This window comes from Eutrigla gurnardus (genome assembly GCF_963514095.1).
Source record: "Eutrigla gurnardus genome assembly, chromosome: 7".
Taxonomy (NCBI): domain Eukaryota; kingdom Metazoa; phylum Chordata; class Actinopteri; order Perciformes; family Triglidae; genus Eutrigla; species Eutrigla gurnardus.
This window is the reverse complement of record NC_139921.1, coordinates 14,885,330-14,905,385: the sequence shown is the minus strand read 5'-3', so window position 1 is coordinate 14,905,385 and position 20,056 is coordinate 14,885,330. Positions and strand designations below refer to the sequence as shown.

The window sequence follows — 20,056 nt, the reverse complement described above, 5'->3', positions numbered from 1 at the left end:
CATGATGTTAAAGAGAATCCTATTTCTGGTGATTACAATTCAAACTAAAAACGGAGATTTTGACACACACACACACACACACACACACACGCACACGCGTACCCACGCACGTGTTACACACGCCGCAGGATGACCAGTTTGTTCCTTATAGCATGTCTTTATTCACAGCCTGTAACATAACAAAAAAATATATTCTTTAATGGACATCGGCGTCTCGTACTGTTGCTACCGATGTCCTCTGCTTCCGACTGCACGTACTTCCTGTTTATTCAGGAGTATATCGCCTGTCAATCACAGTCTCGCTACTGACACCTAGCGGTGAGAATATCGCGTTGCAGTTACTCCAAGCAGGTGCATTTTCAGGTACACTAAGCATACATCTTACCAGAAAAATAATAGTTTGGGGGCCCTTGTAAGAACAATAACTAAATAACAATATATTTGGGCATAGTCTGAGCTATAAACCTGACCAGGGCGCCACACACGCGTACCCACGCAGGCACCCACGCACGCACGCACGCACACATACACACACACACACACGTCCGTCTCCATGGCGCGTGCAACATACAGAACTTTTAGCATTTTACAAAAAATGGCGCTGGCGCCGTCCTTGTCCTCTACACTCAACGTTAAGTTTAAGTTACTTTCTCTCGGTCACAACTTCAATATTCAAACTTATTCGTTCACTCGGTAAAATCCATCGTCTGTCGTGATTTTATATGGAGATAACAACTTTAATAATTCATGTTCCCTGTGTCTGTGCTGTGATTTACCATAACGGTCATCCAGCAGGCGGAGGATGCTGGCAATAAGCAGGTGCTTCTCCCGCAGGAAGACCATCGTTCACTCTCTCAGATGTCAGGAGGTCAACACAGATGTTTTACGATCACAAAGTTTCTCTTTCAACAAATCACCACTGGCTCGTAACAAGTCTCTTCACTTTCTGCACTTCACTGTCAGCGTTCAGGTGCGGAATGTAATAGAACGATGAGGCTTCAGCTTTTAAATGAGCGGCGGAACGCGTCATTATCATGCATCACCATGACTACCAGTGGAATATTAAGACTTTGTTTGTTGTCAAAGTTTAAGACGCAAAGAAAGTATTTTTTTCCGTTTGCGGAGTTTGCGTCCAAACAACAATGAATACTTTTAGGTGTACAAATACACACGGAGGACATCGGGTCTCCACAACTTGCCTCGTGTCATCGCTTTATTCGGTTGTCTTTATTCTTTCTGTCAAGTAAAGTATAAGTAAATACATGAATAGATCTTGAAACATATCATATTTAAATGAAAAATTAACTTGAAGAATTAATTAATTTTCATTAGAAAATAAATAAGCATATATATACATTAATATACATTAATATACTTTACACATTATACTTTAATAAATAATACAAGTAATAAATTAAGGTTATTAATCATGAAACAGACATTCATTTTCATCAGAAAATAAATAAATACATGAATAGATCTTGAAAATAAAAAAATAACTATTTAATCAAAAATTAATTTTCATTAGAATATATATATTTATTAAATGAAAAAAATATGAATTCAATACATTAATACATAAAAAATTATAAATAAAGGTTATAAATCATGAACCAGTGTTAAATGTAGAAATATATGTATTCTATTTTCATATTAATCTACTAACATACTGTATTTCTGTGTTTCCACATTTCTTAACCTCACAATAAGGCAGGAACAATTGGTCCCTGTTATTGTTATTCTAACACGTTTCGTCTGTTTTACACATTATGGTAGCATCTTGTTGTTAAATTTAAAATACAGCATTCTAATAAACAATACATACAATTAAAAGCAAATTCCCATTTAATTTCCAATAATTTCCATGAAGACTTCATAATAACAGGTGAGCTTAAAACATAACGAACCATCAGGTTTCGCTCCTCATTCAGTCCATTTAGTGATGATGTGTTTACTTTATGTCAGGGGCGTCAATTGGGTATGGCAAGGTATGGCAGCTGCCACACCTTTGCTCCAGGGGAAAATGGAAATATTCGTTTTTTTTAATACATTTATGGAATTACTCTGTGTCAATTTGTATTGATTAATCTATTATTTAATACATATTAATTAACTACAAGTGAAAATCAGAACAACACTTGTCAACACTTGTTGACCTGATAAAACAAGCATTTATAAAAATGTGTTGACCTGATAATACAAGCATTTATAAAAACTCAGCGAAACTTTTTCATACTCTCGCGTGAAAATCGCGTCACGGCATTGGCTGGGTAAACACGGAAGTGGCGTCTACTGCGGTAGCATAGCAGCCGAGGATAGAAGCTATCAGGCAAGTGTTCTTTTTAAATAAACTCCTGGTGTACTTACAAACTTTCAAATGCCTCGTTTTGTGAGTACAGACCCTATGTGTACTACTGCAGAAGTTTGGTTACATTCCATGCATTATTAGTGGGGTAATTTACGAGATATACCCTCTGTACCGTAGCGCTAGTACTAAGCCATTCGGCTGATAGCGGCTATCTTGACCAATGCTGACCATCACTAAAAATGCTTCCGAAGGGGTGTTTGGCTCTATGTCATGGTGGAAATTACCTCGGGTGCATTTTACTCCGAACCATCACTTTAACGAGGCTGTTAGCCACTCCAGCACCCTCTTCTCCCTCCCTCTCCTCTTTGCATTTTTGGACTTTAACAGTTTTAAGTTGACCTGGTATGTTCACGTGATATTGTTGCAATTACATAGTGAATGAAGTGAACAGAATGAGCGAAATTGTGTTTGTCAGAAAGGCTATTAGGCCTACTGCTCTCTAACCCTGCCGCTTGCTATCCATGGTGCTGAAAACGTAACGGCGCATTTGACTGAATTGATTGATTAACGTGCGTAGTTAAGTGTTTGTGTCCATAGTTATGTTAGCGGGATGTGAGTGAGACTGCATTTGAAAAAGTTAAAATTTTCCTAACCACACAGATAAGCTACATAGCAGACTTGTCACTTTTGTTATGATTATTTGCTAGGCATGTATATTGATGGATACTGTAGTTAAGTCATGTGACTAGTAACCTTGCCATACCTTAGCTTTGGCTGAATTGACGCCACTGAATAAAAATAGAAAGAAAAGAAAAGGTAATCGTCAAACACTATCGGGTACATTTCGACAATTGTTTAAGATTTTGATGAGTGATTGTGTCCAAACATGCAGCTGTTGTTTCATTTTAAAATCCAATATTAAGATTTGTAAAGTAGTATCTCTACAGGTAAGTCATTAATGCCGCTATGTGGGGGAAACGTGTATATTGTAATTGAGCTAACAAATGTTAGGGCATTACATTAATTCAATTGGTTTAGCATTTAATCCTTTCAAATCATTCAAATTTTATTTTTCATTAGAGTTGAAGATTTGAGCCTGTAAAACCGAAAGCCGACCTCATTCCTGCTACACTGAACACAGTATGCTGCTGAGCTGTTTTTATTTCATGACTGGAACAAAGCAGATATAGTTTTATAAACCAGGCTGCTTAAAGTCATACATGCTTAAAGTCATACTTCAACCGAGAAATAGTGACGGTGACAGGGAGTAGATGCACAAGACAGAATAAAAGCATGCAATGTTGAAATCACGCAATAGAGTGCCGAAGCGGAAGCAGGAAGTAACGGCGCCATGGGTCCTTTCGGAGCGAAAAAAATGAATGGTGTTCAATGGACGGAAAATAATTATTATCTGATCCCCCGGTCGTTATGCCTTGGATTACACAAATGTTGTTTATAGGCTTAAATTATAATTTTCCATGTCAAGAGTTTGACCGTTTATTGTGCAATTCTTCAGTTAAAATTCATTGAGAAAACACAATGATAAAGACTACATGTTGTGTCGCGTATGTGACGTCACGTCATCGCCCTTTTCCCTCCCCATCAGCGAAGTTGAGGCTCTCCACATGACCCGACTTATAGTGGTTCTCCCCCCTTTCGATACTTTTATTCTGCCCTTGGAAAAAAGCGGTGAAGTGGAGCAGAGAAACAGCCATCTCGGCGGACTTCGGACTCGGCGGGTGGTGACGTATATCATTCGCGACGAGAACAGCGAGGAGCTGTAGTTCACAAAGCGGCTCACACAAAACCTAACTTTATCAAAACTCTTCGCGCTTAATTGTCGTCTTCTTTGCGTGAAAAAATTTCTTTAAATATCACAAAGAACATATGTGAAATCCATGGCACAATTCAAACGGGACCAGAAAATAATTTGTATCTACCCATTGAATCGCATTGATATTTTGTTGCTTTTGAGGACCCATGTCCCGGAAATGGAGGGGCGGGACTTCACCACTCTATATAAAGTAGGCTTGGGACTTCCGGTGACGCAATGTACGTGCTTGCAGCATAGCAGCCGAGCTCCGCTGGACAATATAACAGATTAGAGTGACAACAATAATATTTTGATGCCGAAACGCTAAAAAGACATTCATGAAGCATGAGTTCCTCCGCCGGCCAAAGGAGACAGGACAAACCCGACCCTTCACGAGGAAAAGTGGAGAATAAGCCGAATCAACCGAGACCACCTAGCAAAAACATGGCTAGTAGCAACATGTGTCCGTCTCCGCCTGATAAATCGATACTGGAGGAGTTGAAGAGACTCCGAGAAGAAAACCAAGACGGACACAACCACACCAAATTGGCCCTTGGCCGTGTTGAACAAACTGTTGCGGACATAAAAGACCAACTGACGGAACACGAAGAAAGAATGGGAAGAATGGAGGAGAGAATTGGGGCGGCCGAGGATGCGGAGATACGCCACCAGAGGGCACTGAGATACCTGCTGCACCGGGATATTGAACTCTCGGCAAAATGCGACGACATGCAAAACAGGCTGAGAAGAAACAACATCAGGATCTTTCAAATCCCGGAAGACAGTGAAGGTAAAGATATGGCTGGATTTATTAAAGACCTGCTCCAGAAGGTACTTAAATTACCACCAGACCAGGACATTAAGATTGAAAGAGCACATTGCTCTCTTGTGGCCAAACCCAGAGAAGCTACAGCCCCCCCAAGATCGATCATAGTGAGATTTTTGGATGCAGCAGTGAAGGACACAATCATCAAGCAGGCATGGAGCCAGGGTCCAGTCCTCTTTCAAGGAAAGCGGATCTACTTTGATCAGGACTATTCCCCCGACCTACAGCAGAAACGGATGAGGGTACACGAAGTTATCAAGCAACTTAAAAAGAAAGACATACAGGCGAGATGTTTAAAAAGAAAGACATACAGGCGAGATGTCTATACCCAGCCCAACTACGCATCAAGTTGAACACCGGGGAGAAGACCTTTACATCACTAACAGGTGCCGCGACGCTGCTGAGAGAGCTGGGGGTTAACGTGCGCCACGAGGAGAGGGAGCGCATCGAGGAAGAACTGAAGGATGGATGGAGGAGCCAAGAAGGGAGAAAAAGGAGAGCGTTTCTGTCAGCAGCTGACTTTAAGGCCCTTCTGCAGGAGAAAGATTGAAGTGACTATGTCATTAGGATGGATAAGAAAAACAAAAAACTTGTGTCAACCAAATCGGTGGTAAGATTGACAACCACACATTAGGTTATGCAACTAACGGGCTGCTACCACAAAAAAAAAAAAAAACACAAGCGTCAATAGATTATCTTTTTTTTTTTCAAACATATATTGTTGTCACATAATAAGGTTATGTGTTAGTCCAAGGAGGCTATGCTTGAATATATGAGTGGATTACACTCATTTGGACCTCTTTTACACTTTAATGTAATATTGGTCACACTCGCACTTTGTGCTTTTGTCCACAGAGAGGGTAGGTCACACCTCTCTGCCCCAACATCACCGGGGATCTGACGCTTTAGTTCAGTTCCAGCGTCAGATTGATGAAGTGGAAGGTCAGTTTTGTGTTAACTATATTGTTCTTTATTCTTTGTTTTTCCTGACATATCCTGCAGACAATGTTTTGTTAGTGATTAGACTTATTTTGTTAAAACAGGTAGAGAGCTATATCACAAGACCATACGAGGATCATGGCTGAGTTGAATTTCATAAGCTACAATATAAGAGGAATTAATAACCCAATCAAAAGGAAAAAAATCTTGGGACAATTAAAGAAATTGCATTGTTCTGTTGCTCTAATCCAGGAAACGCACTTGTCGCAGTCTGAGCATTTAAAACTGAAGAGAGAATGGGTTGATCAGGTCTACAGCGCATCATGTGGGAGGAAAAAGAAGAGAGGGGTTGCAATACTGTTTAATAAATCTGTGTACTATAACAATGAGAAAGTTTTTCAAGATGATGAAGGTCGATACGTTATGGTGATAGGCACAATTGGAGGGAAGAAGATAACTATACTTAATATATACGCCCCAAATGAAGACTGTCCTCATTTTTTTAAAAAGATAGCAACCTTAGTGGCAGATAAAAGTGAGGGGGTTATAATAGTGGGAGGCGACTTTTACTGCACCTTGGATTCAAAATTGGACAGGTTACCTGCAACAAGAAAACCTCAATCCAAAATGTCCAAGGGGTTATCAGATATGATGAAGGAATTGGGTCTAGTGGACATCTGGCGACAACTCCACCCTAATGAGAGAGACTTTACCTACATGTCTCATGTACATGGGAGCTATTCAAGGATAGACCTCTTTTGTATATCATAAACTGAACTATATAGAATAAAAGACAGCACACTTGAACCAATCTCTATCTCAGATCACGGCCCTGTGACCATGAAAATTAACTTAGGAGTAGACAGCCACTTTAGATATTGGAGACTTAATGTTTCATTATTAACAGATATGAATATTAGACAGGAATTAAAAGAAGCTTTGACTGAGTACTTCATTATAAATGATGATGGTAATGTCTCCCCCTCGGTTGTATGGGATGCCAGTAAAGCCACGATGAGAGGAAAGATTATTTCTATAGGATCTAGAATTAAGAAACAAAGACTCGCTAAACAACAAGGATTGGAAGCTGAAATAAAAAAATTAACAAGAGAACACAAACAATTTGGAGAGAAAGACATTCTTAAAAAATTAAAGGAAGTTAGACAACAATTGGATGAGGTTCTGACATATAAGGCAGAGGGAGCTCTGAGATATACTAACAGAAAGTATTATGAGATGGGGAATAAAGCTAGCAGGCTATTGGCCTTTCAGCTCAGAAAAGCCCAATCTAACCGTGCAGTTCCCAAAATTAGGAACCCTGAAACCAATCAGGTTGAGACCGAACCCACAAAAATATCAGACTCATTTGCCACGTATTACAAACAACTATATAAGGCTGAAGAACTAGAACTTAAGGAAGAAAAAACATCAGAATTTTTAAGATCCCTTAAAATGAATAAAATATCAAATGAAGAGGCAGAACTTCTAATAAAACCCATTACAGAAAGTGAAATTAAAGAAAGCATTACTAAACTTAAAAACAACAAAACACCAGGAACAGATGGTTTCTCTGGAGAATACTATAAAATATTTGTGAATGAGCTCACACCCATATTGTGTAAATTATATAATTATGTTTTAAAATCAGGAGACCCCCCAAATTCATGGTCGGAAGCCATATTAACAGTGATTCATAAGGAAGGAAAGGACCCCCTTCTGTGCACTAGTTATCGCCCAATAAGTTTACTTTGTGTAGATTATAAAATCCTCACCTCGATAATAACCACTAGAATCCAAAAAAACATTAAAAAATTAATAGAACCAGACCAGACAGGATTTATATTAGGACGTCAAGGAACAAACAATATAAGGAGAGCCCTGAATTTGCAGGCAATAGCGGCAAGGGACAAACAATCATCAATGCTTCTCGGCCTAGACGCCGAGAAAGCATTTGATCGAGTAGATTGGGTTTTTCTGAAGCAGACACTGATAGAAATGGGCTTTGGGAGGGAATTTGTAGCCTGGATAAATCTATTATATAAAGAGCCCAGCTCCAAAGTTAGAGTTAATGGTCATTGTTCTAGCTTTTTTAGGATAGAACGAGGGGTGAGACAGGGAGACTCATTGTCACCCATCCTGTTTACTCTTAGTATTGAACCTCTGGCAGAGGCGATACGCCAAAATGTACAGATTCAAGGGATAACGGACGAAGGAGGTTCAGTTCATAAGATAGCTTTATTCGCAGATGATATTTTGCTTTTTGTAAAAAAATCCACTTTCTTCCATCCCTGCACTTATGAACTGCCTACATAAATATGGGTCACTGTCTGGATACAAAATCAATGAAAATAAATCAGAAGCCATGATGATTTCAGGTACCTGGCCTACACAGCTGAATAGTACTGTCTCTTTTCGCTGGTCCAAACAAGGATTTAGATATTTGGGAATAAGGATTACACCCAACCCCACTCAACTGTTTGAGGCAAATTACAACAAATTAATTAAACAAATAAAAAATGATGTGACACGCTGGGAAGTCCTACCCCTGTCTTTAATTGGCAGAATAGAGACGGTAAAAATGAACCTACTACCCAGACTTCTTTTTTTGTTTCAATCCCTCCCTATTAGAGTGACCGTTTCTACCTTAAAAATGTTAGATAAACTAATTTTAACATTTATATGGCAAAAGAAGAGACCGAGAGTAAGATTAAAATCTCTTCAACTATCCAAAGACAAGGGAGGTTTGGGTCTACCAAACCTCAAAAGTTATTACTGGGCTGCACAAATAAATGCAATAGTGGCATGGCTCAGAAACGACCGAGAGGCAATATGGACCAAGATAGAACAAGACTCTGTTAAGGGCGCTTCCTTATCAGTACTCCCATTTATGGATATAAAGTCAGTCAATAAAATTAAAATAAAGAATGAATGGATAAAACACACTCTGAAAGTCTGGACAATAGTAAAAAAAATGCTCGGTGGACCAGTGTCAATTTCAAGAGCCATGTTGATAGTAGGAAATATAGAATTCCCACCTTCCCTGTGGGATAGCGGGTTTAGAAGGTGGGCCGACAAAGGTCTCCGTACAATTAATCAACTTTTCAGAGGAACAGAATTTAAATCATTTTCTCAACTTCAAGAACAATTTGACCTCCCATCGAAGGATATATACAGATACCTTCAGATAAGACATTATGTTACAAACCATAAGGAAAAGGAAATGGTTAGTAAAAACCCAAATGAAATAGAAGAATACTTTATTAGTGTTTTAGAGAAACACTTCCCAACAAAAAAACACTTATCTAATATTTATAAAAGGTTAGCAACGAGCGCTTTACAAAACACGGAGTACATTAAAGAAAAATGGGAATTGGAAATGAATGTTATAATTGAAGATCCTACATGGGAGGACATATGGGCAGGCTGCCATAAGGGAATTAATAGTCAATTATGGAAAGAGTTTGACTGGAAGGTAAAGATAAGATTTTTTAATACTCCTCTTGTTATCTCTTCATATGTGAAAAACTCTAATTTGGCACTATGTTGGCGAAAATGTGGAAATATTGGTGACACCACACACATCTTCTGGGACTGTCCAGTACTGCAAGGATTCTGGGGTGATATTAAAAAGGAAATCGATACTATCCTGGATATAGATGTTACTCTAGAACCAACGTTATTTTTGCTGGGAGCTATACCCAAAGATATATACAATGCAGACCAACGATATGCACTGAGGATTCTCTTACTGGTAGCGAAGAAAATGATTACAGTGAACTGGAAAGAGGTAAAACCACCAACTATAGGTCAATGGACCCAGAGACTGAAAAATGTATATATGATGGAGCGAATGACCGCTACTCTCCAGCTCACAATGGACACTTTCATGCAAAGATGGACTTGTATTTCAAGATACCTGGGTGTATAATAATGGGAATATGCGACGGAGTAATTTTGGGAGTTCCTCTTTGGAGAACCATGCTCAGCTACTATCTATAGATATCTGCTTTCCTACCTATTAATGTCAGGGTTGTTACTAATGTTTATATCATGACTATGTATATTTTCCCATTTACATTACCTTTCATTATCTTGTACAGTCTAACATGCATTTTCAAAGTCATATGTCAGGACATGTTTTGTAAAATGGTTAAAATGTCTAAATAAAAAGTTCAAAAAAATAAATAAAGTAGGCTTAATCCAACAGTGTCAAATATAAAAGCACACTTAAAATGGTCCTTTCTGCCCTGTGACACACGCTCTGTGGTAACATGGTCCCAGGCAGTGTTTTAGTATTTGGTTCAATGGATTCATAGGACCGCTGCATAACTGTGCATTTTACTGCTGTAGATGCACAGTTGTAAATACTCTACTCATAGCTTTCAAATTAGCTTTCAAATTGTTTTGCACTTTCGGGGTCTCTTTTATTGTATAAATTCCCATTGTTTCACCTTGCTCTAGCTGTGTATTTTCTCGCCTGTTTGGATTGATTCCTGACCAGGACATCCTTGGAAAAGAGATTGTCAAATCTCAATGGATCCTTCCTGGATAAATAAAGGTTGAAAAAAAAGAAAAGATTAAGGTTGTCGTGATTTAACTCTAAACTGCTGGGCACTTTACTCTACAGCAATGCTACTTTTTTTTTTTTTTTTACATCATCAAATGCAACTTTTCATGAGCTTCAGAAAAACAGCATTGTTACAATGTGTTTCGCATAAATCCAAGAGTGGCTTCACGCGCTTTGTTTAAGTTTGAATAAAAATAAAAATAAAAAACTTTGTTTAGTTTTAATAATACTCTCAATGTCTTTGATTTGGACAATGTGGAAAAATATGAGGTCCATCATTCTCAGAACGACATTGATCATGGACCACACTGAGTATCTCACAGTGTAGTTTGCAGGATGATCGATTTCCTCAGCTCTTATCAGGTCAGTCAACGACAGCGACGCAGAGTCAGCGCACTCTTTAATGGTAACGCTGCTCTTACGTCACCTTTAACACCGCCGACTGACACCTGAGCTGATATACGTTCGATGGACCTCTAACAACTACGTGTTCTCCCGCTGTATTTATACCCCTCCGACGTGAAGCCCGTTTCACTCAGGGTGCAATATTTTCTCCACTGGCCATTTCCATGTGTGATACATTCTCCCTCTCACGGACTCTTGCCAGAGAAAGTTTCAGCTCTAAAATCGCTTTAGTTTTCAAATGATCGGCTTTTTTATGACAAACGCTGACGATGACGCTGCCGCTTGGAATTATGGGTAACAGACTATAGCGCTCCGTAAAACGACTGTATTAAAATTGCACATGAAAGATCCATAAAAAAGGCACTTTCAACAGTTGTATGGCGATTGCTCAGGTGGCCTGAAAGCTTTGTCGCATTTATGAGAGCCACATCAGCTATGTACCGTCGTTTAGTAGTATTGTCTGCTGGAAACAAGAGCAATCACATAGTTTGGTCGTTTTGTTATTATTTAAATGTCGCTCATGGAATCGAATCCTCATCAAAACAGCGAAGGGGCCCAAGGAAATTAACTGCAATACCATTGTCAGCCACAGCAGAGAGTCAAAGAGCTGGTGGCGCTGTTTCAATATGTAGGCTGCTGGCGAGGGAGACGGTCAAAGAGGTGTTTATGTATGAGTGCGTCCACTTCAGCGGGAAAGGTGTCGGGAAATGAATGGTGATAGTCATCAACTACTTTCAAGAATGTTTCCTGAACCACTCCTGAACCAATGTTGCTGTATTACAGGAGCATCATCTTACAATGCACCATAAACACATCCAGTAAGATCCGTCAGTGCAGGCGTGCTGCACAGTGCTGAATAAGATCATATTTCAACCATTTGCAAAACAATTCATAGAAGCAAAATTTAGGCATTTTTGTTAAAAATCTAAATGCATTCCTGTTCCTTTGGATTTACAGTCAATATATGAGAAATATGCAGCCGTTTAGCTGCAACAAAGTTAAAACTCAACATGATGAACGATAAATTCAAATCATTTCGAAAAGGAAACATGGCAATTCCTCACATTTGCAAGCAGTATTTTGCATGCCTGTAGCACATCCCTCCACTGGTACACCCCTGGCCACAATTCTTACAAACATGTGGGTTCTCTCTGTAAGGTGCGGATATAGGAGGAGTCGAAGTTGCAGGTAAAAAAAAATGACACTTTATTTCCTATACTTTAACAACTCTAAAATCAGGGGAAAGGGCAGGGGAAAAGAGTTCTGTGTGGCGAGAGTAGCCTTCTCCCAGTGGCGTCTCCCAGGTGACGCACATCAGGTCCTAATGAGCTCTGAGCGCAGACGCACTCAACTGCGCCCTCTCCGCGGCTCCTCTGCGGCACTGTCCAGGGTGCTGAAGGTGACAGGTTAGAACCGCAACACTAGCCGCCGGGAGAGGGAGGGGAGATCGCAGGAGGAGATGGACGCGCGTTACGCACTAGTGACACCAGCGGAACCTGCGACAACGGAAAGAAAATAGATCATGGCGATTTCAACATTCATTTTGTTTAAATTTAGGCTGGGTTTTCGTTTTTTGGTGGCTGTTATTTTTTGTTTTGTTTGGTTAGAGAGGGTTAGGCTATACTGCCTATGGGCCACAATATATTCTGTTGTGTTTGAGGAATGTGTTTTTCTCCTTGTTTAATTGTGTGAAAAATAAAACAAATGGACACCTCTCAAATGGTTTATGAAAAATGGCTTTGAATCAGATTGGCCCGTGTCTGCAATCCCGCAGCATTGCGTTGTCCTACATGTGGCCGATGTGGATTCTCCTCCACGTCCAAGGCATCATGCTCGATATGTCTCTATTATTTTTTCTTCAGTCATTCCAAAAATGTTGAGTGAGCAGAAGAGACTCGTTCTCTCCGTCGCCTTTCGTTGTGCCTATGCCTCCTCCTTGCTACAACGACCGAAGCCACGTGTGCGTAAAGCTGCGCCAGTTAATACATGACTTTCAAACGTGCTAAATAAAGACGCAAAATCAGCGAACGTAATTAGTTCCAGGTTTGGCAAATCACATTGCGTGCGCTAAATTAATCTATTTGCATCTACTCCTCCCAATATTTTGCGTGTTCTGGAAGAGACGGCCATATTTACATATTCATTAAGGCAAACACGCTCAATGGATTGCGCGTGCATCTGCTCTAACATGGTAAAAAAGTCAAAGTGCAGTGCATTTATCACAACAAAAATGACACTATTGCAAATACATCACAGTGATGATGTGCGTCGGTTAGATACGTCCCAGGTGTCTTGCAGCAGGAGAGAAAAGTTCCATCTCTAAAAAGAAACGTAGTTCCGGGCAAGAAAAAAAGTCTCAAAAATGCAAAGAGGACCAGGTCAGGTGGCCAGATCCGCGATCCCCATGGCATGCTTTGTCATATGGACTTATTGCCTCATCTTTGCAGGTCTTCAGAAAGCTCAGTCCCGGACCTAAAATGACCAGGAAGTGGTTTGTAGACAAATGACTTTAGCTGCCGACTTTGAACTACACCATAGACAGATAGCTATCACCACAGCCTTTATTAAATTTTAGCCATACCCTATAGTTCCCAGGCATGGATATTTTAGAAATAAGTAATAAAAATAGAAAGAAAAGAAAAGGTAATCGTCAAACACTATCGGGTACATTTCGACAATTGTTTAAGATTTTGATGAGTGATTGTGTCCAAACATGCAGCTGTTGTTTCATTTTAAAATCCAATATTAAGATTTGTAAAGTAGTATCTCTACAGGTAAGTCATTAATGCCGCTATGTGGGGGAAACGTGTATATTGTAATTGAGCTAACAAATGTTAGGGCATTACATTAATTCAATTGGTTCAGCATTTAATTCTTTCAACTCATTCAAATTGTATTTTTCATTAGAGTTGAAGATTTGAGCCTGTAAAACCGAAAGCCGACCTCATTCCTGCTACACTGAACACAGTATGCTGCTGAGCTGTTTTTATTTCATGACTGGAACAAAGCAGATATAGTTTTATAAACCAGGCTGCTTAAAGTCATACATGCTTAAAGTCATACTTCAACCGAGAAATAGTGACGGTGACAGGGAGTAGATGCACAAGACAGAATAAAGGCATGCAATGTTGAAATCACACAATATAAAGTAGGCTTAATCCAACAGTGTCAAATATAAAAGCACACTTAAAATGGTCCTTTCTACCCTGTGACACACGCTCTGTGGTAACATGGTCCCAGGCTGTGTTTTAGTATTTGGTTCAATGGATTCATAGGACCGCTGCATATGTGCATTTTACTGCTGTAGATGCACAGTTGTAAATACTCTACTCATAGCTTTCAAATTAGCTTTCAAATTGTTTTGCACTTCCGGGGTCTCTTTTATTGTATAAATTACCATTGTTTCTTTGCTACCTTGCTCTAGCTGTGTATTTTCTCGCCTGTTTGGATTGATTCCTGACCAGGACATCCTTGGAAAAGAGATTGTCGAATCTCAATGGATCCTTCCTGGATAAATAAAGGTTGAAAAAAAGAAAAGATTAAGGTTGTGGTGATTTAACTCTAAACTGCTGGGCACTTTACTCTACAGCAATGCAACTTTTTTTTTTACATCATCACATGCAACTTTTCATGAGCTTCAGAAAAACAGCATTGTTACAATGTGTTTCGCATAAATCCAAGAGTGGCTTCATGCACTTTGTTTAAGTTTTAATAAAAATCAAAATAAAACACTTTGTTTAGTTTTAATAATACTCTCAATGTCTTTGATTTGGACAATGTGGAAAAAATGAGGTCCATCATTCTCAGAACGACATTGATCATGGACCAAACTGAGTATCTCACAGTGTAGTTTGCAGGATGATCAATTTCCTCAGCTCTTATCAGGTCAGTCAACGACAGCGACGCAGAGTCAGCGCACTCTTTAATGGTAACCCTGCTCTTACGTCACCTTTAACACCGCAGCTGACTGACACCTGAGCTGATATACTTTCGATGGACCTCTAACAACTACGTGTTCTCCCGCTGTATTTATACCCCTCCGACGTGAAGCCCGTTTCACTCAGGGTGCAATATTTTCTCCACTGGCCATTTCCATGTGTGATACATTCTCCCTCTCACGGACTCTTGCCAGAGAAAGTTTCAGCTCTAAAATCGCTTTAGTTTTCAAATGATCGGCTTTTTTTATGACAAACGCTGACGATGACGCTGCCGCTTGGAATTATGGGTAACAGCTTATAGCGCTCCGTAAAACGACTGTATTAAAATTGCACATGAAAGATCCATAAAAAAGGCCCTTTCAACAGTTGTATGGCGATTGCTCAGGTGGCCTGAAAGCTTTGTCGCATTTATGAGAGCCACATCAGCTTTGTACCATCATTTAGTAATTGCTCTGCTGGAAACAAGAGCAATCACATAGTTTGGTCGTTTTGTTATTATTTAAATGTCGCTCATGGAATCGAATCCTCATCAAAACAGCGAAGGGGCCCAAGGAAATTAACTGCAATACCATTGTCAGCCACAGCAGAGAGTCAAAGGGCTGGTGGCGCTGTTTCAATATGTAGGCTGCTGGCGAGGGAGACGGTCAAAGAGGTGTTTATGTATGAGTGCGTCCACTTCAGCGGGAAAGGTGTCAGGAAATGAATGGTGATAGTCATCAACTACTTTCAAGAATGTTTCCTGAACCACTCCTGAACCAATGTTGCTGTATTACAGGAGCATCATCTTACAATGCACCATAAACACATCCAGTAAGATCCGTCAGTGCAGGCGTGCTGCACAGTGCTGAATAAGATCATATTTCAACCATTTGCAAAACAATGTATAGAAGCAAAATTTAGGCATTTTTGTTAAAAATCAAAATGCATTCCTGTTCCTCTGGATTTACAGTCAATATAAGAGAAATATGCAGCCGTTTAGCTGCAACGAAGTTAAAACTCCACATGATGAACGATAAATTCAAATAATTTCGAAGAGGAAAAATGGCAATTCCTCACATTTGCAAGCAGTATTTTGCATGCCTGTAGCACATCCCTCCACTGGTACACCCCTGGCCACAATTCTTACAAACATGTGGGTTCTCTGTGTAAGGTGCGGATATAAGAGTCGAAGTTGCAGGTAAAAAAAAATTGACACTTTATTTCCTATACTTTAACAACTCTAAAATCAGGGGAAAGGGCAGGGGAAAAGAGTTCTGTTTTTAGCTGTCACATAATTTGAAGACATAGGTACATGCTCATTTTTCCAGGGCAGTCGGACTTCGTATCTGCCGTCAACAAACTTCACAGTTTCTTCAAATCTTTTCAGAACTGTTTCATCTGTCTGAATGTAAATCTTCCTTACCTATTCCGAGTGACTCCAGTTCCCAAAAACTGCGCAACTGGTTGGAGAGTGTTTGATCTTGCTCAACACAGACATGCAGCAGTTCAACGTCAACAGGTTCGGTGACAATATTCAGTGTGGTGACCTCTCCTTGCACAAGCCATCCAAACACACTTTCCAGCGCAAGAAGTCCGTCTTCCAGCTTTTCCATTTTACCAGTGACAATTCTCCAGTACTGGTCTCCTCCAACTCCCAGTTCTTCTGATTACATTCCTCTCACGGGAACATCCGCCATAGGCATTCCTTTTGACTCCAAATTATTTCTTATCGTTTCACTTGCCATTTTAATAATTAAAGAGCTCACCTTGGGCGTTTCCAGGAGCTGAACTTCGATATTCTGATTATTTCTGATGTTCCTTAAACGCATCTTCACCTTCTTGCATGTCAGTCTGTACCGGTGTAATCGGCGCGTCATGTCCGGTGGCACGTGAGGAGCACTCGTGTGCGGAGAACGCCAATACTCCGAGATATTATGGTTAAATTCCAAGTTTGGTGATGCAAATTCTCGGAAAAACTCCTGATCCCTGGCGGAAAGGTGGATTCCTTTGACCTGAACCGACCTGAACCGACCTGAACCGAAGCAAAGTGGTCTGGAAGTTTAAATGACTAGAAGAAAGCGTGGAGAGAAGCAGACGCCAATCTCCGCACCACCTGGCATTGATTTACCTGATTCACCTGTTTCAACTGCGGCACAGGTACCAGTAAAAGAGATGGATAAAAAAAGAAATGTCTGAATTAATCCGCTCGATAATACGGGAGGAATTAAACACATGGATGAACTGCAACCGCAGCTTAATTCCATAAAACTTGATGTGAAGTCATGTGCAGAAAAAGTGACGGGTATGGAGACGGTGTTATCGGGTCAGTCTGACCAAATAAATGAACTGGAGAGAGAATGTGGTACGCTTCGGAAAATATGTAACGCACTCCAACAGGAAAATCAGGAGCTGAAAGACAAAACTGACAAACTGGAAGGTTACAGTCGAAGATTTAATATAAGGGTCTTTGGACTGGACAGGGGTGTCGAAGGTGATAATGCCACTGAATATATGTCTGCGCTTCTGAGAGACGTTTTCACGGGACAAAGGAATCTTCCTGGTCCTCCAGACGTGGAGATTGCGCATAGAGTCGCCGGCAAAGGCCCTGGTCCAAGACCCATGATCGTGAGATTGCAGCGGTTTATGGTGAAGGAAGCTATCCTGAAAATGGCAAAATCAGAAAAGGTGTTGGAATATAAAAACATGAAGTTGAAGATATTCCCTGATCTGACAACAGAAATGGCAAGGAGGAGAGCACTGTTTAACAACGTCAGAGGAAAGCTCTATCGGACTGGCATACAAAGTGGTCTAATTCACCCGGCCACTCTCATCCTAACTTTCAATGGAGAGAAAAAGATCTTCCAGAAAGTTACCGAAGCAGAGAAATTCTTCGAGGAAAAGATTAAACCATCGCTGCATACGCAGTAAATGCTGGACTGAAGCTGGAGGAAGCTCATGAAGCAGTGTGTGTTTGAGCAATGGACAGGAACGGGACTCATGATTTGGACTTTGGATTAAGTTTATGGAATGACATTTGAACACTAAGACAATCCTAAAAGGATGCGAGGTCGCTGAGGTGTGGGAGAATGGCGAACAGCGCGAGCACAGACTGTGCGTAATATGGAGACGGGGAGTGGTGAACAGCGCGAGCGCAGCTGGTGCGTAATGACTGACTCAACATGATCTACCCTGAAAAGAAAGAGAGACAGTAAACTTGTGCGGTAAGCATGCAGAACACAGACTGAATAATTATTTGTTATATGATGATAAATTGTCTAAACTTGGATGGTTTAAGTTTGGATAAATTATGGGTGATCAATAAAGAAAATATGATTTCGTTTACATCAAGAAATAAATGAGGTTTCCGTTATGATTATTATTATTATATTTACTTCCAAGGAGTGATAAAAGGGTAGAAAATTAAGTGTAAGCTAATGCATTTGCAGTTTATCAGCTTAGTGATATGACTGTATGACTTCAGGAGGAATAAACAGAACTGAGTTTATTCAAGTGTCAACGTAGGAGGTTGGCTGATTCTCACGGATAGACGAGTGGTACAATTTTTATGACAATACAAAGTGTTAATTTATTTGTTTTTTTAATGTTTGTGGGTATTTGTTACAATGTTAAATGTATTTTATGTTGCTCTGAAATTGAATCAACTCGAATAAGACTGATAAGAATGTACACCCTGTTTAATGTCATATAAATTACCAAGGAAAGGCCTAAAAATGGCCCATATAAATATATGTAGTATTAGGAATAAATTAAATGAAGTGGAGAACATAATCTTGTCAAATAATTTTCATATTTTAGCCGTGTCTGAAACGCATTTAGATTCTACATTTGAGGACACATCACTGATGATAGAGGGGTTTAATATTTATAGGAAAGACAGAAATGCTTATGGAGGTGGGATCTGCATTTATGTGCAGCGCCACCTACCTGTAAAAATAAGACATGATTTAATGCAAACTGACATTGAAGTTCTTTGGTTGCAAGTACACTTAAAGCATCTCAAGCCTATACTATATTGGATGTGGTTACAGACCCCCCCAGTGCTAATTGTGAATATTTAGATCAAATGTGTGAAATGCTTGACTCTGCTTGTTGTACAAATCTTGAATTATATTTTATGGCAGATATGAATGTAAACTGGGAGTTGTTGTCCTGTCCAATGAGAAGGAAATTGGTTGATATATGTGCAGCTTCAGGATTGACTCAAGCAATGAATAAACCAACAAGAATTAGCTTTAATAATGATGGCAGGAGAGTGGCCACTTGTATTGATCATCTCTATTTAAATACACCTGAGATCTGCTCCAAAGCTATATCTATGCCTATAGGATGCAGCGATCACAATCTAATTGCAATAGTTAGGAAAACAAAGGTGCCCAAGGAGGGGTCGAGAATAATTAAGAAGAGGTCGTTTAAAGCATTTGATGAAGAAAAATATGTAAGAGATGTTTCAAATGCTAAGATATCAAATATTCTGTTGCTTGAAGATCCTGAAGCTGCCTTTAAAGTTTTTGATGATACATTAACAAGTGTTATAGATCAACATGCACCTGTGAGAAAAGCCACAGTGAGGACTGTTAACTCACCATGGTTGGACAGAGAAACAAAAGAACATATGATTGAAAGAGATCAGGCAAAACAGATTGCTTTATCATCTGGTATTAAATCAGACTGGCAAATTTATTGTAAATTAAGAAATTTTGTTACAAAGTTAAATAGGAGGAGGAAAAAAGAATATTATGATAACATAGTTCAGGAAATGAAGCACGATAGTAAAAGATTATGGAGTACACTAAATGTTTTAGTTAAGGGCCACACCAAGTCTTCACCATCTTACTTAGAAACAGGAGGAGAGTTCTTGACCAAACCCAAGGATATTGCTAATCATTTGAATAATTATTTCATTAATAAAATCGATAAGTTAAAAAGTACTGTACAGCATAATGATACTGACCTCGCAGATAGACTAATTAACCAAATTATGGAAGGTAAAGAATGTATCTTTGATTTCAAGACTGTTACAGTTTCAAAAGTTGAGTTATTATTAATGAATTGTAAGAATAAGTCACCTGGGGTTGATTTTCTTGATGGAAGGTTATTGACCCCAGTGGTAACACATATAATTAATTTATGTTTGACTAAAAATATATGGCTACAAGGATGGAAAATTGCAAAAATAATACCAATTCCCAAAAACAAAAAGTTGCAGTTTTCTGAGTCAAATAGTCGACCTATCAGTTTATTGCCAATTTTGAGTAAAATC

General features: G+C 39.5%; 1 protein-coding gene across 1 annotated transcript in view; it reads left to right on the top strand.

Annotated features, from left to right (window-relative positions):
* LOC311015864 (scavenger receptor cysteine-rich type 1 protein M130-like) overlaps positions 1-20,056 on the top strand; it is a gene marked incomplete at its 3' end in the record, with an annotated part of 214,626 nt that overhangs the window by 65,091 nt on the left and 129,479 nt on the right. The gene's annotated exons all lie outside the window — the stretch shown is intronic.